The 23,097-nt window shown below is 42.2% G+C and overlaps 1 protein-coding gene across 7 annotated transcripts in view; it reads right to left on the bottom strand.

Moving 5' to 3' along the window:
• DMRT2 (doublesex and mab-3 related transcription factor 2) overlaps positions 1–23,097 on the bottom strand; it is a 40,860-nt gene that overhangs the window by 12,020 nt on the left and 5,743 nt on the right. For 2 of the 7 annotated variants that reach the window (XM_072959553.1, XM_072959552.1), the window contains 2 exons: positions 22,324–22,493; positions 21,832–21,949 (listed from right to left, as the gene is read on the bottom strand). The exons of the other annotated variants lie outside the window; for them this stretch is intronic. The gene's annotated coding sequence lies outside the window, so the exon portion shown is untranslated. The remainder of the gene's footprint in view (positions 1–21,831; positions 21,950–22,323; positions 22,494–23,097) is intronic. 7 annotated transcript variants of the gene reach the window in all.

Below are 23,097 nucleotides of genomic sequence, written 5' to 3' on the forward strand. Positions count from 1 at the left end.
GCTATGAAAGGCAGCCATCAGAGGGCGTGGGGCTTGCTGCCACATCAGGAAGCCAAGCACACACAGAGCTCCTGCTCAGGGCCCCCCTGCAGCCCCCAGAGGGCCTCATGATTAACCCAGACAGTAAACCCTTAATCCTGGGAGTTGTCCACCCCTACTCCCATCCCACATTGGGGCTTAACATTTCCAGGGGGCAGATTTTATCCACACTTAAATCACTCCATACCACAGTCCTACTACCAAGTAGAGAGGAATTAAGAGAGGAAGAGGAAAACAATGTGCTTGTGTTGTGGCACTATGGTGAAAATTTAATTCATCTGTGTGGAGGAGCCACTGGGCAATCTTTTCACCTTTCTGGGCCTCAAGTTCTTTGACTAAAGTGAGGAGTAAAATTCAGTGGTGTCCAAGTTCTCTCTCAAATATTAACAACTATAACAAATGTTAACTCCTGTAATTCAGGTAGTAAGTTCAAGGACATGAAGAAGTCCAAGAAGGACAGAAAGAGGAGGGAGGAAAAAGAATTAGAAACAAACTTTGGTGTTGATTTCGACATCTTGGTGACATTTCTGTTCCCGCATACTTCTGTTATTGATCCTATCTAATCAAAATCCTAGTCCAAAATGTGATAACAAAACCAAAAAGTGTCAACTAGTAAAAGGTGGGGACGTGGAGTAGTTTCACAAAAGATGCAGTTCCCCAGAGCCCAGACCCAATGGGGATCCATTCAAGTGACAAAGAGGGTTCTCATATATCACCAAGGTTCCCTGATCCTGTGGCTTCTATATTAGGTCTATATGGCTGGATTTTTAAGTAAAAAAAAAAAATTACCAGGGGACTCAAACAGGCCTCCCCAGCTCTGTCCTGTATGATATGGTCCCTCTGGGGTCTGAGTTTGGGCTCTGGAGAAGGACAAAATATTTCCTTTGCTGTTAGCCAACAGCAGTTTCTCTGAAAAGTGTCCTTGTTGGCAGGAGGAATTCCTCCCAATTTCTACCAGAAGCATCCCTATGGTCAAGCTTTACCCCAACCTAGTAGAAGATTCCAACAGTGTGACATGCACAGTACAGATGCATGTCGTGATGGATTGGGGGTGGGGAGGGAAGTGGCTGAGAAGAGAGGATCAAACTGTACTTGGCTCTGTCTTCACTTTAATATGGATAGTAAGTGACCCATCCATATATCCAAGTGACTGAAGTATAAGCTCTGGTCTTGAAGCCAACTGGCAAAAACACAGACACTTCTATAAAGTATTTGACCTGCTTGAGACAGTTCAGGGATTCTTTCTGTCTATGAAATAAGTAGTGAAAAAAAGTAGTAAGACTCTCCAGGGATTCTCCTGTTCTAGCCCTGCTTTTACCAACTAAAGTATCCCTCAACCTTGGGCCAATTTACTCACCATCACTCCTTGAGGCTTCAATTGTCTACTCTGCAAACTGAAAGTCTTGAAGTTGAATCAGATCACTTCTTAAGTTCCTTCCCATACTATTTAAATACTTTGGGGTGGAGTGAGAAAATGGGAAAGGCTAGTGTGAAGGTTTTTCCATGGAGGTGCGTGGGGAGGGGAGAGAAGGGACAGGGAGAGACGAAAGCCCAATTTGAGGGCGCGCCCCCTATAACAAAGTGCTACATAAACTTTAAGAGCCAAATGGAAATACTCTTTGAAAAGGCTGACCCCAGAGAGCAGGCGGGTGTGCTAAACAACGGAGATAAGCAGTTCAGTTTGAAGAGGGGAAGACTGAGGGGAGATGTCACTTGCTTCACACTGATTTAGCGCGGCGGGAGCGCAGGTTCAAGAAACTCCTGTCCCCACTTCCTGGCCACCAAGCGCCCCTTAGCCCTCCACCCCTGCCCCTTCTTTTGCAGAAAATTTATTGGTGATGTAAGGCCAGGCTAACAAAACTGCAACCCCGGTGCTTCAGGCCACGCAAGAATGCTTTGATCCTCCCACAGCGTCTAGTGGTCCCCAGCGGATTGCACTGCCAAATGCCAAGACCCCCGGCGCGGGGCCGCTGCCCAAGGACCCAGCTTCCCCCAACTTGTAGTGGGTGCGTCCTCCCTGCCGCAAGAGGCCGCGCGGGGGCGCTGTGGGACGGACCCAACTGAGACCCAGAGGCGCGGGGCCCCGCGGGAACCCCAGCAGCACCGCGCACCTGCAGAGTGAAATCCTCGCGCCCTCCCACCCTCTTTTCCAGGTGGAGTCGGTGGTGCGTAGCGAACAGTGATCGATTTGGAAGTCTGAAGGGTCATCAGCCGAGGAAAGGGAGATTGGGGGGGGTCTTGTGCTTCTCTGGGGGGTTCTGACTCATACTTCTAAGTTCAAAATAGAAAAAAAACTGGAATTCTTTGAAAATCATAAGGTATTTTGAGCATAAGGTATTAATGAGGTCTTTGTTTGTCAAATCAGGAACATCATGCCCTGGGAAGCAAGTTGGCAAGATCAAATAAGATGATGGCTGTGAAAGGCCACTGAGGGAAACATTGTGCTGTTGTATTAACGGTTGTTCAAGCAATACTATTCTCTCAAATGAAGCTGCCATTTTGTTCCTTCATTAGCCAAATAAAAACTTCAGTGTTGGCCAACAGGGAACAAAGCTTTGGGATGCTTCTGTAGATTTCTTTATCCCTGCAGAAGCGTTGAGAAGGAAATATTATTCTCACTTTGAAAAGCAGGAGGGATGCAGAAAGAATAAAACCTTGCTAAATAAACAGGTTAACCCAAAGGCTTTTCATTTTTCTTCCAAAGAAACTTTGTGCTATTGTGCAGGAAAGAACAGGTTCATCTTTAACTCTCTTATCTCAGTCAGATGGTATCCAGCTGAGCTCTTTTCTCTTTCTTTCTTTTTCTTACACTTTTAATAATAGAAATGTTAAACAATACACAAAATCTGGCCAAATAGTATAATATCCATTAGAATACTCCAACAGTATAATATCCATGCTATTCATACACCCATATGGATATACGATATCTATATATCCATGAGCTGGATTTAACAGTTGTCATGGGCCATTCTTTCTGCCCCTCCTTCCTCAGAATACTCCAAAAAGCCCACTGCATTTCTGTCAATTAAAGCTGCAGCCCCATTGACTGAGTAGGTAAGATTTAATTATATGAACTGGATGTATTTCTTGGGCCTCAGATCTGATACCTTCTAGAATTCACAACTTTGTGATAAATCATTCCAGCAAAGTATTCATTATTTGAGCACTTGGCTTGATGCCAGTGGACTGGAACCAGAGACAGAAGTGGCAGAAGTGAACCATGGCTCTAGATTCTAGAGTCTAGAAACTGAATTCCTGCCTTTCTAGTGTAGCCTGCTTTTCTAACCACCTTAAACACACAGTAATTAATTACTGCTCCAAAAGGTTTAGAATTCTTACACTGTAAGGGCCTAGATTTAGTTACTTTAGCAGAGAGTTTAACCTCAGCTTTGGTTTTAGATCTATGACCCTGTTGGACTCCTCCACACTCAGAGAATTTTACTCTTTGCCCAGGAAACATCTTGAGCCCAGCCTAAGACATCTTCACCTACCTCTTATTTACACTGACAGACCTCAAGAACAGAAGCTCAAAGAACAGGGATTTTTGTTGTCATTGTTTCTTTTTCTATGGTTTTCCTTCATCCCAGTTTGCCCAGTGCATGCAGACATCTGTACACTTAACTTTCATCTACTTAAGAGCTGCAAGTCAATAGACTTGGCTTATCTTTTCCAAAAGAACTAGAACTGGCCTCAGCACACAGTCCAATATATGAAAGCACATCATCAAGTTCCAGTTATGGCATTCTTGCTAGTATTCCCAGATGCTCCGCATCATTTGGCAAATCTATAATGTAATAAATATTGATGGTTCCCTTACATGTGGTGTTAAGATTTGCTCAGCCAAACTTTTTTTTCTGCACTCTCTTTTAAAAATATGTCGCTAGAGTTGTCGTCCTGAAATTTGTTTGTACTCTGGCAGCTTTATTTAAATGTCAACCAGATGCAGAATTTCAATGTACTGTTTTCCTTTTTTTTTTTTCAGTTTGTCCCTGTGGATTGTTGGTGTTTTGAAACATTTTCTTAAAATCTTTCTGATATGTCTGTTCCTGACTAAAGATGAAACAGTTTAAAGATCAGTGGACTTCCTCACTTAACACGTTTTAATGTTCCTTTCTGGTTACAGGATCACAGTTCCTGAATTTCAAATGTTTTCAAGTCAAGACACAAGTAGAGAAACTGCCTAACTGAGTGCAGCTTAATGTTACTGTAATGGTGGCTTCTGCACCACAGAAGGGACCTGTCAGTTACAACTGCCTCGCCCTCCTCTTCAGTTACACACACGCTTCCATTCAAAGCCCTGTTTTCTCTCCTTTCCAAAAATATTATCCTTCTGGGGTGAAATTTTTCAAGCATAAACTCAGCTCAACCAGTGACTTTTTTCAAACAAAGTTTGAGAAAACCAACTCTTAGTTATTTCAGGGACAGAACACGTAACACTGGTTTTTAAACCTAGCATTGAGCATGTTGATAGTTAAAAAGTGAAAGAGAAAAATCCATGCATTTAGCCTGTGATGAGAAAGACTCGAGTCTTTTGGAAGTTACCAAATACTCAGTAAAAGCAAAAGTGTTTTTAAAGCCATTTTAGATCACAGATTCTACAACACGACAGATTTCCATTTTTCTAAGTTCCATGAACATTTATTGCTATAAGGGTATATATATTGGATTTAACAACTCCTCTATTTAAAAAACAAAGCAAAGGGGGAAAAAAGCAAAAAGCTTTTAACAACTCCTCTATTCAAAAAAAAAGCAAAAGAAATTAATTACTCCATTTAGTACACAGAAAAATAAAATAAGTTTCAGGAAATTTTAGAACATTCACTTAAAAATCTACGTTACATATAAATTTTCTGGGAAGATACTAGGTGTGGAATTTTATCTAGAAATGTTGATCAATTTACATCATAATGAGATTACCCCTAGTTTGTCTGTGTCTGTGTTTGTAAAGCACTAAAGTTTTATTAACCAAATGTCTCATACTCAGTACAAATTACAGAAATAGAATTTAAAAGTTCTTTATAAGTAAAATTTAGCTTTTACTTCTGTTGTAAAATTAATTTCTCTAAAACCTATAAAATTAATCAAATTGCTATGAAAAGTACAAAGTCGGTGGTGCCTGGTTTGGGGAAAGAGACTTAACTCAGTGGTGCCACCTATTTCATTTCTATTTCTTATTAATTGCTTGCAAACCTTTAAATGAAAACAGCCAGAAGAGGCTACCTTTAAATTACTCAATAATTATAATACTCTAACAAAGAAACTTGGGAGTACAATTTATCATGTGCAATAGAGTTCAGGAGTGACAGGCAAGAGATTTTTCATGTGATTCTGCCTGCTTTATGCTTATGTTATTTGATAACCATCCCCAGGTACCTGAGTCCCAGTCCTACCTCATCCAACAAAGAGATAATTAATCTCAATCCAAGTCAGCCCTACTAAGCTTCAGGAGAGCCATGCTGAAGTTCTAAAGTTTGGGACAGCCACTTACAGCAAAATCAGAATGGAAGGGAAAGCTACACAGAATACTGCACCATTCATTGCCTCCTGGAAAGCAGATCTTAATGGGCTTTTTCTGTGAATGCATTTTTTTCATTCTTACTTAGGTTCAAAACGTTGAAGGGGCTTCCTTCCTTTTTATGCAAAGAGTTTTTTATTCAACTGTCAATGAAATTGTAAGAACCATAATTCTATATTTGATAGCTCTCCAAGAGTCCAAATCATAACTAGAATATTCTAATATGTTTGAGAAATTAAAGTCACGTCCATCACATAGGCTATTAACACCCAAAAAGTTGAGGCAACAAGCTAAGAAATTCACACTCAAAGTGCTCTGCCTCGATCACTTTGGTTTGGGGAAGCGGGAGCAGGCCATGTCTCAAAACAGACACAAATAGATCATTCTCACAGGCGCAAGCAGTAGTCCATTGACCTGACATGACCTCAGAGACTAGCCAAACATTTGTTTGACTCTGGTATTACACCTTGCCAGTGGAGCAGTTTCTAAGCAAAACACACTTGAGAGCACTGTAGTAAGACAGTGAAACAGTTTATAGGAGAGAGTCCTCTGGGCACTCTGGGGATGGGCAGGTAATGTGAAGTAATCTTGACCAATAGGCAGCCTGATGTAATTAATGTTTATAAAACATTAACATTCATGCTCATAATGTTTATTTTTTAAATATTTATAAAAGCTCTGGATCCAAGTCTCCAGCAAACCAATTTCGAAATGGGGGGTTGAGAAAAGTTTTAAAAGACTAGGTTTCACCCTTATCTGGTTAAAGGTGCCAATGAGCCATGAAATCACCACAAAACTAACGATTAATATAAGAAAGATAAAATGCCACAACAGGTCTGGATAATCCCCAAGCTCTCTAATCAGCCTCTGTGTAATCAAGAGTTGATTTTCAAGGCCAGCCTTCCTGTCTGATGTGTGGCTCCATCTCCCATGCCCTGAGCCTGGCCTGTCTCCACAGCCTCCTCTATTGGCAAACAACTCCAGGTTCAGTCCTCCTTTACATGAGCAGATGCATCATCTGAAGACATCACTGTGGCCCAGCCTCCAATGCTGTCACTCCCTCCTCAGTGCCCTAGTCCCGTGCCACCAGCCCTAACTCCTGAACAGCTTGCAAAGCTGTCCACAATCTCAATTCCCACTTTTGTCTTTGAGAACCCACCCACACCGGGCTGCCCAATGCCCTCTAGTGAACCTGCAGGTCTTTACTGACTACTCCTCCACATCTGTTCACTGCTGCCTGCCCCTCAGTACCCCACCAATCACAATCTACCATTTCTTAAGGATTTGTTCACATTTTATGAGAAACCTTCTCCGCCTACCCTATGCAAAGATTGCCTTTCTCCTTTGACTTCTGATTTATCTCAATATCTATGCTCTTTATTCTCTACCTTATATTTTTAGTTATTTTTGTATTGTCTTATTTCTTTTTTATCATTTTGGTAGCTCATATTTCCAAATCTAGGCTGTAAGCTCCTTAAGAGGAGGGACCATATCTTAAAACTCTTTGTTTCCAACAGCACCTAGAACAATACCTTACAGAAGGTATGTGGTCAGTGGATATTTGTTACTTAAATGATTAAGTCATTAGTTTCTGAGTGGCAAATAAAGGTCTTTCGTTTATTAATTTAACAGACACTTACTAAGTCCTTATGTGGTAAGCCCAGTTCTAAGCTCTGGAGATGCAGCAGTGAACAAAACAGACAAAATCCCCTGGCCTTATGGAAGGAAAGCAGACAATTACAAACAAACAGGAAAGTACATAATATGACAAATGGTAGTAACTGCCAAGCAAACAAACAAAAAACCTAAGTAAGAAGAATAAGGAGTGTCTGGAATGGGTGCTATTTTATATAGAGTAGCTTCACTGATCAGAAACATTTGAGCAGAGACCCAAAGAGGTGTTCATATCTGATGGAAGAACATTCCAACCAGAGAAAGTGACACATGCAAAGGCCCTGAGGTAAATGTGCCTGGTGTTTTAATGAACAAGAAATGGCACAAATGCAGCTGTATCAGAGTCAGTGAGGGAGACAATGGCGGTGAGCGAGTGAGAGGCAGGAGGGACACATCACACAGCACCTAGAGGACCTGGGCTTTCACTCTGAGGAAGACGGGGAACGTAAACGGAAGTGTAAAGCATTAACGCAATTTCTATCTTTAGCATGAATGCCAGTGACTAAAATTAGATGAACACTCGGACTATCTGTGTGAAATAAAATTGCTGCTACATTTATAAGCACCCACCTAGGCTAGATGCATTTATAGATTATCTGTTTCTCTGAGTTGAGCAATATGCCCATTTTGCAGATGTGCAGAGTTTTAAAGTTTTTCCCATGGAGACACATATGATCGATTATTGGTGGGCCTGGAATTCAAAATTAGGCAGATCTAACTCCAGAGTCCATTCCTTCAACCACTGTTGGTGGAAACTGCAGAAGTGTCAAACATACATTATACTTGAGTCCAGACAACTTATATATAAATGGCCAATGTTACCTATATGAGTGCTTTTAGTATCGCTAACGCTTGAGAACTGGATATAGACTGTTGGCAAGTGACACTATGCGTCAATAAATGGTAAGTTAACTGCTGTTAACATATTACTAGCAATTCTCTCGTGGAACTAAGGTGTGTGGAGGCTTGAGAGCAAGAGTCCAGTACTTAGAATTCCACAGCATCCAGGCCCGAGTGTCCTGTTACTGAAGCTACTCCTTTGGCCTCAACAAGACCCAAAGGGGCAAATACTGCACATATCCCGAGGGTAGATGTTTTCAACTTCCAGAACAGATAGTAACCACCTGCAAAATTCTGCTTTCCGTCTCCTGCAAAGAAGTGCCTGGGCCAGCATCCCTGCAGGTGCTGAAGCAGCACATCTCAAGTAGAAACCAGGCACTTTGAAGGCCATCAAAGATTAAGAATCACTGACCTAGGGGCTCAAATAGTCTGGTAGAGCCATGATATCCAGGAACTTGGTCCAGCTCTGACTTAGTAACTGAAAGGCTTACTTGATAAATAAATATCTAACAAATTCTCTTTTTTTCTGTTTCATTTCAGAATCATAAGACATGTGTCTATCAGATGCACTTCTAGGCTCCATATTTGGATCTGCACATGTGAAAGGAGGAGTTCGTGAAGCATACTTTAATAAGCAAAAAATGAGTAGGGAGTGTTGTCACTATAAAGAGAGAGACCCACTGGGAAAATGGATCCCAGAATCAGAAAGCAGCAGTGGTCAGAGGCAGGAGGGCAAATGGGTTTCGGTTCCAGCACTAACTCAGATTGCCAGTTTGTGGCTGCCAAGAGCACTGCACTGTGCAAATGATTCTGAGGCTGAGCAGCAAAGAGCGGAGTGATGGCTTAGCAATGACTACCATGGATGCGCAGATGACACAGCACACTTTACAAGAGTTACGTGGGAGAATATCACGTTAGCAAAAGGTGTCGTACCTGACCCAAAAAAGGAAATGAAATTGCAAGAAACATCAAAATTGATATTTAGTAGGTAAAAATTCATCAATTCTCTGCTTAACCATCAGAGTATTCAGAATGAGATCTCAACAGAAAGCCCAGTCTTTATAACATTATGTATTAACTTACCTAATAATGCTAATATTTAAAAGGAAGGATAAATTTAATTATCAGATGGTTTAGCAAGCATATCATGGGTAATGAAGTTATAATTTAGTGTAATCCTACAGGTGGAGCAAAGCCATCAACAATTAGCCAATTATCAAATGACCAGTGTGCTAACACCACCCTCCTTAATCTAATAGTTTGTTTATTTGACTGTCTACTGTCTCCATTATGAGCTTTTAGCTTCCTCCTCTGATATTTCTTGAACCTGACTATGTGACACTGTTTGTTTGTTTTTGTCTTATTATTCTCTTCACTTGCCTACTTGTTCCACAGTTAAATAAGCAAATCCCTAGGCTGAGAATATGTGAAAAAGAAGCCATCATCTACCAATAATCTGGTCTTTAAAAATACTTCGGCAGGGAGAGACACAAACAAACCATTTTTAGGTCATCTTTCTCTCTCCATGCACTACAACTCAAAATTATTTTTACTTTTTCTCCTATTTTTATGGAATAACTTGTCATACATAATTTTTAAAATATAATATTGTAGATTATGCATATTTATCATGTATCTCATGCAACTAAGTATATGTGGCTTTTAAAAATACAGCATCTTATAGTATGCGTAACTATTACTTTTTGTATATTATATGTTAGGCATACTTCAACATGAAAAGATTTGCTGACTCTGTAAAGATAATAAAGGACATCTCACATAATAATGTGGTATCATGGAACTATTACCTAATATAGCCCACTTATAGAATGATAAAAACATTAAACTGAGAGCTGGGATCATTTGCTCATGGTTTTCAAACATATTTTAGTTTAAGAACCTTTCTACAAGAGACTCAGACATAGAAAACAAACTTATGGTTATGGGGCCCAGAATGGGGGGGAAGAGGAGAGTGAGGGATAAATTAGGAGTTTGGGATTGGTGGATACAAACTACTATGTACAGAATAGATAAACAACAAGGTCCTACTATATAGCACAGGGAACTATATTCAATGGCTTGTAGTAACCGTAATGAGAAAGAATATGTGTGTGTATATATATGTGTGTGCATGTGTATAACTGAATCCCTATGCTATATACCAAAAACTAATATAACATTGTATATCAAAAATTAAAACATTTTAAAAATAAAATAAAATAAATAACAATAAAATAAAATTTCCCAGAATACTGTTTTCACCCAAATCATTGTTGAAAAATGCACGCGTTTTAATTATTTATTTATTTTCTAATGAAGACTTATCATTAGGGGAAAAAACAAAAGCAAGCTTCCCACAAGGCCTGGAGGTAAAATGGTTACATTCTGAGCCACCCTGATTGGAACAGGGGCGGGGGCCCTGTGTGTTCCAGCGGCTCCACTTCCCCCAGCCCAGCCCAGCCCAGCCCAGCCCAGCGCAGCGGTCCCTAAATCATGGAAACTGAGGAAAGGGAGGCTTAGCTGGACGCTAGATCACACAGAATGTGTTTGCTGAGCGTTTCAGCACCAGACTCCAAACGCTTTATCATGTTTCCCTTGGATCAATCACCCCTTTACGAGAGGCCTCTCTGAAGCAGGAATTTGTAATATTTTATGAGGCTCCATCATGATGGGCTTTGAACGTGTCCTTCCTTTTATTTTTTTGAATAATTTATTTTCTAAGTTCACAACCGAAATCATTTAAATTAATGAGAATAATGTTATTAGAGAATAATGATCACAAGATTTGACAAGGTTAGAGACGCCTATTCTGCTAACTTTGGCATCTGTTTCTGTGTCTTCTTTGGACTGTGAGACACTCAAACTCCTGAGTCATTCAGACAGGAAGCTGCAGGGTAATTTTTAGAACTTCTTAAAGGAGGGAGAATTTATTTACAGTGAAATGCATTGGCATTAAGTGTCCAATCCAATGATTTTTGATAGAGGTGTGCACCCGTGCAACTAACACCCCAATCAAGATCGAGATGCCTATCTGTTTGGCTGATTTTGAGGTGAGGGGTAAGTGCTTTTGGCAGTGTGCAGGTAAGCCAGTTTTCAGTCCTCAGAAAATCTTCCTGAGAGGCCTGCTTAAGAGTTGTGAACCAGGTGGGGCCCAAAATCCTAGTCTGAACAGTAGCCAGGGCGTTAGAGAAACAGCCCCCCATCAGGCACAGCTGGGGAGCCCCACCCCCCAGCCCTGTGAACTCGGGCACCATCCCTGAAGCTGAAACACCAAGGGGATGGTGGCCACCACAGTCATAATGATGCACAGCGGCATTCTGTATTTGGTGGGCAGGCCTAGCCCGGGGAGAAGGGGCCGGAGCTCCTTTTCCCAACGTGTGCTCTCCTTGGGTCAATAGCGAGATTGTTATGAGAGCGTAACCCGAGCCGGGTAATGTGTGTAGGATCTGTGGCTTTATTGTGTCCCTGCTATGTTAATTAGTATTAGGAGCATGATGGATTGGCAACACGTGTGTGCTCTGAGTCTTAAACCAGCCCTGAGAGTTTAGCACTCCATTAGTTACACATCACAGAAACCCAGGGGATGTTTACTCAAAAAGAGGATCACTTACAAGAGGGAAACATGCTAATTCATTCCTGATACCGTCTGGGGAGAGGGACACCCTATCGGCCAGTGAGTGGTGTAAGCCGTCACCTAAGACAGAGATGGAATGATAGGCTGGCGGGAAACTACAGAAAGCCCCGGCCGCCTGGCCTGGAAACCCTGAAATCTCAAATCCTCAGTTGTTCCTACATGAATCCCTCTGAGACAGAAGTTCACAGAAGGCTCTGTGTTGACATTTCAATTCATTACCCTGTTCCAGAAGCAGGGAACCCTCAACCCCATCTCTCCCACACCCTTGCCAGGCCACAGGGAAGGGAACTCCCATTCTGCCCTCCTTCTCACCAGATTTTCCACCAGCTGCTGCCTCTCAGGCCTGGACCAGCTGTATCTACCCCCACCTCAGCCCCGATGGATACCAAAAAGGCCCAAAAGATGTCTCAAATCCTGGAGCTCCTCCGAGGCAGGTGATATTACTGTTTTTTTTAAACTCCAAGGACTTTGAGAAGATAAATGCCAACTTCCCTTTTCACTCTAAGGTTCCAGAGTTTTAATGCTATCAAAGCAATTTTGTAGACATGAGGAAACAGAGCTGTGGCTCAAATATTAATAAATCCATGAATGGTGCTTGCTTTAAGTTAGCCTGTATAATTGGTATGTAGTATCAACTAAGAAATATAAACTATACACACACACACACACACACACACACGATTTGCAATGCCTAATAGTTTCTGGGGTGTAAATATTCCCACCATAACAAATTCTGAGCAGCCAATCTGATTTCACTGAACTCAGAGCTGGGAAGAGAAGTTCACAACTGGTTCTCACAAGCTGGCAGGAACAGGCTCCAGCACCCTGTCATAAGCTGGATAGATATAAACTAAACGAAAATCATCCTTGTTTCTCATTATCTGCCAAGTTTGTCCTTCTCCTCTCCCTTCTGTTATTGTCCCCACATCTCAGTGTCATGCTTAAGATCTCGGGCCCTAGGTCAGTGTATCTGGTTCAAATCCCAGCTCTGCTGGTGTGAAATCTTGGGTGAATTCCTTTGTCTTTCCCCGTCTACAAAATTAAGACTTTTTAAAATAGGTTATACTCCATAGGGATATTGTGTGGATGAAATAATGTCTAAAACAGAGATACTCAAACTTCAGTGTGCATCAGGACCCCCTACACGGCCAGCTGAGACAGAGTCGGCTGAGCCTCACCCCCAAACCTTCCGATTCAGTTGGTCTCAGCTGGGGCCAGAGAATGCACATTTCTAACAAATTCCCAGGTGCTGATGATATGGTTGGTTCAGAGCTCACACTAGGAGAAACAGTACCCTAAGGGCTTCAGTATGGCATCTAGAATCCATTAAATGTTGGCTGTTATATTGTCAATTCTAAGAGGTCAGAGCCAACATTGCCTCTAGATAAAGACCAGACCAGGAAGACCCCAGGCCCTTCCTAAACGAACATACAATCTCAGAAGGGCTTCTCAGGATCTACAAGCAACCCCGGCTGCCCTCAAGCAAGGAAGAGCAGGAGAGCATCCATTCTTCCCTTGCTGCTCCCTCTATCAGTCATTAAGGCACCCCTAACCCCAGGGCCTTCTGTGGACCAGCTCAAACAGATAAAGACCAGGTAGGGCTAAAGGTACATCCATTAAAGAGGCAGGAATCAAAAATGATCACTTGCTGAGGTCTCCAGCCACAAGGAGAAACCCCTGAAGGGCAGCTGTCCTTCCATCGGGCATTCAGATTTGCCCATTTGCTTGTTTTTCCGTAGTTAATCATACACATATGCCTGGACAGCACTAACATTCATTGGTAACGACAGGGGCCACTCGGCGTCAGACATGACTGAACCTTAAGTGAAGCACTAAGTTCATCTGCTGTGTCCCATTCTGAGTGTCACACTGCACTGACATCAAAATGATGTAACTTCTCACATTCACCTCTCATCACAGTTACTAACTGCTCTAAGTGCGCTGTATTCACTGCATGAAAGGAGAAGGGGGAATGGCTCAATCTCAATGGCTTTTTAGGTCAAATGTGCTGGTTTATCAAGTAATTGTTTTTTGCTAAAATCCATCGCACAAGCCACACGCTATAGTCAGATCATAGGGCAATGACAGTGTAATGTTTAAAATAACACAAGGGAAAGTAGGACTCACCCACTGAGAAAGAGAATTTTTCTGGCCCCCTCATTCCCACGTGAACTGCCCGGAGGGGAGTTCCCAGCACTGGCGAGCTGGGGCCCGCGCTCTGTTTGGTTACGTAACAACTAGCACGGTCCCCGCCCCGCACACGGCCGCCACGGTAAGCACAGGTGGGAAACCCTGGGGAGGCAGCTCTACAGATCTTGCACGGAACTAGGATTTTGAAGCCCCAATATTCTCACTTTTGGATACAGGGGAAGCCTGACCTAGCAATGGCATCTCGTTTAATGGCTCATTTTCTTCCCTTTGTGTAATGCGTTTGCACACTGGTGCCAACACAAACATTCCCACCACACACAGACCCCCTAACTCAACCCTAAAAGCCAGCTTTGCATGAGCCAAGTAACACTGACTCCAGCCTTCCTCCTTTTCACATTTTTCACTTGGTAGGTCGTGAGGCGCATTTCACTGTGATAATCTCCCCTCCTCCAACACTCAAATCAACTGCCTCTCTCCTCTCCTGCCGTTTTCACAAAGGGGGTGTGGAGGGAGGAAGAAAGTGAGCTAAATCCCATATAACAAAGGCATGATGCCAAAAGTGTTGAAACTATATCATCCCCTTCACGCTATGAACTAAACATACAACTGAAAAATTCCCAAAGTAAGTATGGAGTGAGGTATAAACTAGCCACAACACAAAATTAGAGAAAATTTCCCACATTGTGTATTAGGCGCTTATGTTTCCCCTCTGCTACTAGTATTCACATTCTTGTGGCTTATAAATAAAGAAGTCAAGGAAAAGATCAACAGATTTGACGACTTGAATATTAAAACAATAGAAGGAAAAAAGAAAGGAGGGTAAGGAAGGAGAAAGAAAGAGGAAAGAAAAAAATAGACTAGGGAAAACATTTATAGTGAATAGGACAAACGGCTAGTAACTTTATTAGGTATGAATCTTATTTCTTGGATAACAGAACACAGTAGTGAACAGAATTCACAGAATAATAAATTCAACTAGTAATCAAAAACAGAAAAATTGTCAGCCTCACTGGAAATTTTAAAAATGCAAAATTAAAATATAGAGTACTCTTATTCATCTAAAAAAGTAGCAAAACATTTTATGCAAATACCCAAAGTCAGTAAGGGTAGTGTGAAACTCGCACTCAGGCACTGCTGGGAAACTGGTACAAACCTTGGACAAAGAAGTTTAGAAATACATATCAAGAGCCATAAAATTATTCATACCCTTTGATTCAGAAATACCACTTTAAAAAGAGGAAATAATCCCAAAGCAAAAAAAGCTACACACACAAATATATTCAAGGTACCATTATCTATAATTTTCTAAAAAGGAAGCAACCTAAAAGCCCAACGATAGGAACAGCCAAGTAAACTACGGTACGTTCATCCATCATTTATTCAACACGCATTTATTAATCACCTTCCATGTGCCAGTGAATCCTTTCCAGTGTCAAATTCTAAGGGAAATCAGTAATAGGTAAGTGAGATAAAATATACATTTAGATTTGTTCCCTCTAAATCAAGAAATGTCAGTCTTTGGTGGACCATGCAGAGCCTGGACCATGTATAATCATGTAAATCACTACCAAATCATCAGGGAGATAAATGCCCGGGGTACTGTTAGAATGGTTATCATCAGAAAGACAACAATAACAAGTGCTGTCCAGAAGGTAGAGGAAAGGGAACCACTGTGCACTGTTAGTGGGAATGGAAGCTGGTGCAGCTGCTGAGGAATACAGTATGGAGGTTCCTCAAAAAATTAAAAACAGAACTACCATACAATCCAGCAATTTCACTTTTGGGTATTTATCTGAAGAAAATGAAAGTGCTAACTCAAAAAGATATCTGCACCCCCCTGTTCTTTACAGCATTATTCACAATAACCAAGACATGGAAACAACCTAAGTGTCCAGTGGCAGATGAATGGATAACGATTATGTGGTATACACACAATGGAATGTTATTCAGCCATGAGAAAGCAGGAAATTCTGCCAGCTGTGACGACATGGATAAACCCTAAGGGCATTATGCTACGTGAAATAAGACAGAGAAAGACAAATACTGTATGATCTCACTTATATGCAGAATCTAAAAAAAAATCCGAACTCATTGAAATAGTAGAATGGTGGTTATCCGGGGCTGTGGGTGAGGGAAATGGGGAGATGGTGGTGAAAGGGTGCCAACTTCTAGTTATAAAATGAATTGAGTTCTGGGGATCTGATGTACAGTATGGTGATTACAGTTAATAATACTGTATTATATACTTGAAATTTGCTAAGAGAGTAGTAAATCTTCAATATTCTCACCACAAAAAAAGACATGTGACGTGATAGAGGTGTTAGCTAATGCTAAGGTGGTAATCATTTCACACTAAGTGTTTCAATGAATACACTGTACACTTTAAACTTAAGCAGTGCTGTATGTAAATATATCTTAATAAAGCTGAAAATAAATAAAAATAAAATAAAATGAAATTTTGAAAGTTTAAATAAAATGCTCAATGTGAAATCAAGGAAACTGATGGCAACTGTCCCTGAGGTCCACTCAACTATTTAGGGCATCTGGATGTGAGCCTTGGGAAAATCATGGCAGACAGCAACGCAAGGGTTCCCAGTTGCGCAGAATTCTCAGTCCACTGCTTTAAGAAACTGAACTTAAGGGGGAGGGTATGGCTCAGTGGTAGAGTGCGTGTTTAGCGTGCACAAGATTCTGGGTTCAATCCCCAGTACCTCTATTAAAAATAAATAAATAAATAAACCTAATTACCACCCTCCCCCTACAAAAAAATATAATAATTAAAAAAAAATTTTTTTAAGAACTTGAACTTAAGTGTATGGCACTCCCAGACCTGAGCAACCACTTGTCTTCAAAGAGCCCTATAAATGTTTATGTGACACCAGGGTCTTGGGGGCAGCATAAGTGACAGGCAGAAGCATGTGATGAAACAGCCTTATTCCCTAATGGGACTCCTTTTCTCAAACACACCCCCAGGTCGCTGGAGGCCCCTCTTACTGGCCAGCAGGAGAGTCCGAGAACACTGAGTGTGATGTGGTCAAGGAAGCTGACCTGCCTCGGGACCCTGCGCTGCTCAGTTCCCTGGGCTGGCCAAAGAGAGCTCTTCCGTGAGCAGCACCCATCTCCCTGGCAAAGAGGGCAGCCCCTGGCTACCAATCAAGGTATCAGCTAAGATGCCTTCCTCTAAAGCCACTTTTCCATCATTCCCTAAAAACTAAGATTTTTTTTCAATAGGGGATAACCCTTCATTTCACAATTAGAGATAAGGCTTAAAATTGATACCCAGCAGAGATAATAACAATAAATCAAGTATTAAGTATAATACTTGCTATATGCCAGATAATTCTTCCAAGTGTTTTACGTATGGTAATATTTAATTCTCACAACAAACCTGCGAGGAAAGTACTCATATGACCGATCCCACTTTACACCCCAGGAAACGTAAGCACCGAGATACCGAGTAACTTGTCAAGTTTACACACTAATGGAATGCCTTCTGACCCAGCGAGCCCACTTCTGGGAATAAACTAATCCACAGGAAAAATCCCATATACAAGTGTATATGTGATGGCATTTATGTACCATGGGAAGAAGTTGGAAGCAATCTAGGAAGAGTAACAAGGGGAAGACGGCTAAGAAATGTACTCATTTATTAAGGGATTTGGACTCAGGCAGGCTGGCGCTAGTACATGAACCACTACACCACCCTGCCTCCTTAGAAAGAGACTAACCCCCCAAGAGTACACATGGGTAAGTGGCTGATATGCAGAGCCCTTCCTGAAAGCAGTTTGGAGAAACTAAAGCTGAGAGATGGGGGACCCTGTAGGCGCTGTTAGGATCAGGGCTCAGACAACGCGCGTTGCTGACGTCACGTTCTGCCTTAACGGGCTGCGGGTGCCGCGTTCCTTCCCAGAATCAAACTCTACCTCTCCCCCTCCTCCTCTTCTTCAAAGTCAAAAATAAACAGGTACTAGGTACTGGCCTAATTCTTTTAAGGAAATAATTGTGCTTTTATTCTCCTGAAAAGTCTTAGAACCACTAAGCTAATCTAAACCATAATAAAACTCTCCACTGCCTAGGGCTGGTAAAGGAACTTGGGAGCAGCTTTTGGTGTGACCAGTGATCAAAAGCCTCAAGCTGAGCTACCCAAGAGCCTAGCAGATTCCCACAATCCCAGCTACTGAGCGGCACTCCCAAAGTGGGCTTCCTCATATTCAAAGCCTTTTCCTCAGGCCAGGGCCAGGCCAGGGCACAGAGCACAGAGAGGACTGACCTCCCACTGCAATGGCCACGGACACACACTCCCCATCCTGCCCCCAAGGCTGGCTGCAGAGTGAACTTGTGTGCATGCACATGAGCACTGTCCTTCCCTGGTCTGTCCCCTCTTTCTCCTCCATGATTCTCACTGCTGAAGAGCACAGCCTCCCTGCGGTTCTGCTGAGAGGTGTCTAGGGCCCCAGGCGACGCCTTCCTGAGCTTCTGCTCCCATATGAATTTGGGTATTTCCCTCTTTTACTTTTGAAAAGACCTTTTCTAATTCCTTCTTTAATTTAAGATCCAAGGATGTGGATAGAGTTATTTAGCACAGAAATCAAGGGCTATCTTGGATTCAGTAGTATGGACTCTTGGCATTCCAACTTGTAACATTCATGGTTCCAGCTCTCTGTGGGCAAACTTGAAGAACAGGATGTGTTGACACATGATTTTTCTGGGGCACAAACTTGAGTCAGACTCACTGCATTGGCTGATGTGCAGATAGGAGCCCATTAATTACATGAGTGAGTCCAGCTGAGCACCCATTGTGTGCACCTTGGCTCAGCTGTGTGGCTCTCATCTCAAAATCTAGAATGCATTCTATGGAAGAAGGAAAGATAGTGATATATATGGGACTTTCATGAAGTTCTTGGAATGTATCTGTAGAACGTCAGGGGTCAGCCTTCTCTCTCACTATCACAAAGAAGCCAGGATCTAGATCCTTAGCATGGCTGGGGGTGAGGGATTTGGTTCTGTGAGCTGTGTTCACAGTACAAACTGCAACGGATCAGTCAGTAAGTCAGCACGTACAGGTCCCACCAGATCAGGAATTCTATCCTAAGCAAAGGAGTCAGAAAAGCAATGGGCCCCATGCCTTCCTCTGGGAACTTGTGGGACCAGCAAAGAAAAGGCAGCCAGGAAGGAAAATGACAGTGTAAGCCAACAACAAAGATAACACCTGTCTGTAAGGGAAAAGGTTTTCTGAGGTATCTCAAAGCACAGGTCTGGTGTCAAATCTGAGTTAATGTCCCAGCCCTGCCATGGTTGGTTATAGAATCTCTCTAAGCCCCAGTTTCCTTCTCTGAAATGAGGATAATAAAAGTGCCTCCCTCTTTGGGTTCTTATGAAGATTCAAGGAGAAGATCTGGGTGAACTGTTTAGCACAGTGTTGGGCAACTAGTTAAGTACTCGATTAACATTAGACAGTATTTTTATTATTTTCCTACCTATTAGAGAATGACAGAAATGAGAAGTGGTCCAATTGCCTAAACCACCCCTTTCTCCTTCATGTGCTTTTGGCTCAGAGGTTTATCTTCCTGGTCTAGATAAATGCCTCCTGGGTCCTCCTCCTGTGAGGCCAGAGTGGCCTCCAGCATCCATCCTCCAACCCTATGGGATGTACTTTGCCCATTGTGGGTAACTTCACTCTTGATTGGAAGAGAATCAAAGAGGCCAGGGATGGCCCATCTGGTCAGACTGCTCACTAATAAAAGCCAGGATGCAACAGAAGAAAGAGACAACTTTTCAGAAATGTGATAGACCCCCTCCTGTGATGGACAAAACATCTGTTTGTTCCATCTTGCAGATTTGGGAGTGCTGGGCCTGACAGCTGTTTTTTCTGACAGCATTAGATGGAATGCTGTTTCCAGGCTCACACAGGGTGTCTTTTCAACTCCAAATGTAAACATTTAGCTCCAAGAATGGAAGAAATACTAGGTGGCAGGGGCAAGCAATTAACTAGCATTTCTTTAAGAGATCCCCTGGTTTAGGACTACTTGAGGGTAGTTTAACTCTTGATCAATACCTGATACAGCTTGGAAGGAGTACAAGTGTTAAAAGTAATCTTGGAAGAAAATAATCATATACAGATATTTGACAATGGACTTGTAACTAAAATATATAAAGAACTCCTGCAATTCAATAACAAAAAGGCAAACAATCCAACAAAAAGAAGAAATGAGTAAAAGATTTTAACAGACACTTCACCAAAGAAGATATACAGATTCTTAATAAGCACATGAAATGACGCCTCACATGGCTGGTCATCAGTGAAATGCAAACAAAAACCATAATGAACCATAAGCCTTACGTAGCGATTAGAGTAGGTAAAAAAAAATTTAAATGCCAAGTGTTGGCAATCTGGAGTCACTGGAACTCTCATATATTGCTGATGAGGATGAAAAATGGTAACATTTTGGAAAACATCTTGGAAGTTGCTTACGAAGTAAAACGTCCACTGGCCATAGGAGCCAGCAATTCCACTCCTGGGTATTTAGTCAAGAGAAATGAAAACACGTGTCTGCATAAAGACATCTACGTGAATGCTCAGAGCAACCTTACTTATAATAGCCCAAACGGGGAATAAAACAAATGTCCATCAACAGGCGAACGGATGAACAAGGTGCGATCTGGCTATGTCCCCACCGTGGACTACTACCCCGCACTACAAAGAAATGAACTAATACACGGGACTACCTAGTTGAACCTGGAAAACAAACCCTGAGCAAACAAAATCAGACACAGAAGAGGCCACACTGTCTGCTTCTATTTATATGACACTCTAGAAAGACAAATGGGAGGTACAGTGACAGGAGGGAGGGCAGTGGTTGCACACGGCTGGGGCTGGTGGTGACTGACTGGGAAGGGACGTAAGAAAGTCAGTGGTTTTCAGTCTATGTATCTCTTCAGCTTGAAGAATATGGATTTATTTTCCTTATCAGAAACTTCTTACCAAGTGAGAAATATAAAATAAAGTTGCTAATTGCTAATGAGAATTTAGTCTAAGAAAAGATTTTTCCTATTGTCCAAGGTGACATAACAATGGAGTAAACTTATGTTTATTCTTTGTCAGGGCCCTTTCTAGACCCTTCGGGTATGGAATGCTCTCAGGAGCCTCTGAGGCACATACCGCATCGTCGAGAAGACTGAGGTACAGAGAGGATGCCCTGCCTAGTGAGTGTCTGAGCTGGTACATGGCAGGACCAGGATTTGGACACAGTGTCGATCCAGGAGTCTGCTTCCTTAACCACTTTGCTACACTGCCTCTTGGAGCAGATCATGTTTTGGTCCCAGAGACTTTAAATTCCCAGAATAAAAGCGACGTCTGAGGAACAGAGACAGAAGTAAGAGTAGTTCTGGATAGCAGATGGGGCTGGGGGACCGCCCAACAGGGACAGACAGATTTTCCTGAGAAGATTTTCTGAAAAAGAACGGGCATCTGCTTATAGGGAATTCTTTTCTGGGGGCAGGAGAACAGATTCAAATAACCTCTGAAAGCCCTTCCCCATGCCTTGCCTCTGCTGGAGGTTATCAGAAAGTATATTTGTATCCTGGGAAAAGAAGACACATACCTGGGCCAACATATTGAGTTCCAAACTAGTGCATCCAAGAAGGGGAACCAAAAAAAAAAAAAACACTCAAGGACAAACATGAGACAGGAAGGGCCCACAGGTCCCCAGGATACAGAAAACAGCCCATGTGAGAGAGGTGGTGCCTGGAGACTCCTCTGTGTGCAGAGGGGACTAAGCAGGAAGATGAGAAAATAAACTCTCAGTGCCCTTACAGGAGCATACAAAGCTCCTCTTGGGAGGGATCAAGGGAGGCGAACCCCGGTACCAGGCAACATTACTGATACCCAAAAAAAACTGCCTGACCTCGGAAATCTTCCTAAACAAGCCGTGCGTGAGTCAGCCCCTTCCCAAAGCAAACTAATAAGCTGGAGTACCTCCTGGGAACTTCTATTTCCCGTGGGTCTGAGTCACAGCTACTCCAGAAAGGCAGGACCTGCTTAAGCTTCTGTGTGTCCACCTCAGCATACCCTCTACATTAGGAACAGAATGTATCTGCTGCATGGAAAGAAGGAAGGGAGGGAGGGAGGGAGGAAGGGGGAGCAGGAGGGAAGAGGAGAGAAGGGAGAGAGAAAATGAGTGACTAAATGAATGAATGCATATTTTCTTAAATACAAATGACAGCAACCAGAAGTGATGCTAAGAAGCAACCTTCCCCAGCCTGCTAAGACCGCAGGCTTCACAATGTGAAAACATCCCTGATAGCTTTACGTCCTGTTAGGGGCTCTACTGCCTCAGAACCAAATGACGACTTCTGTTCCTGCATTAAGTCTGCCATGCCAATGCAGGCTAATAGATAACTTGTTAGATTGTCATCAGTGAATAATATTTTCCAGGTGCTGAATGTTGCGTAAATACATTTGTCTTACCAGAAAGCTCAAGAGGTTTTGTTTTTTTTTTAAATGGGAAACTATAAAACTCCAAATGGATTTGCTTCTGCTGGGTTCATCCTCCTCCACCATCCTCACACTGCCTGGTTTGAGTAAGCAGGTCCAGATGAACTCTAACGTGAGTTCATTTCTCTCTGGGCCCGGATTTCCTATGAGAAAAGAAGGTCAATGACATTTCAAAAGAGCTTTCTTGAGATTTATGTTTTTATATCTGTGGAGGTCTTTCAAGAGCCCAGCATTTTCTCATAACCTGTGGAAGCTCCTTTTGTCTGCCTTTGAACCTACTTATTAGCTGGACAATTTTTTTAGATGAATTGAAAAAAGAAACAGTCTTCAACTAGAAATAGAGAAGGATTAGAAAAAGTAATAAATTATTTATGGATTTCCAGCAGTAAGAAATGGTCTCACTTGAAAAAACTTTATACATATGTATATACATATACATACACATACACACACACATATATATATTACATATATGTGTGTATACATATGATGAGAAAGGCACCTATCCTTTTAGTACACTAAAATAACCCTAGTTTTCCCAGACTGTGTCACAGGGAACATAGATATTCTATTTTGATGTAATGCAACCAAGCAAACTTTTAAGCTTCAAGGTAAATGAATTCCTACGTGAATCACCATCACAACACACCCAGCCGGGCCCCTGTGATATGCACAGCGCAGTGCTGGGTCTGAAGCAGATAAACAAACGTAAGGCTCTGGCCCTGCTTTGAAGAGTTTACTGTCTTC

The sequence above is a fragment of the Vicugna pacos genome, chromosome 4 (assembly GCF_048564905.1).
Source record: "Vicugna pacos chromosome 4, VicPac4, whole genome shotgun sequence".
In the NCBI taxonomy this organism is placed as follows: Eukaryota; Metazoa; Chordata; class Mammalia; order Artiodactyla; family Camelidae; genus Vicugna; species Vicugna pacos.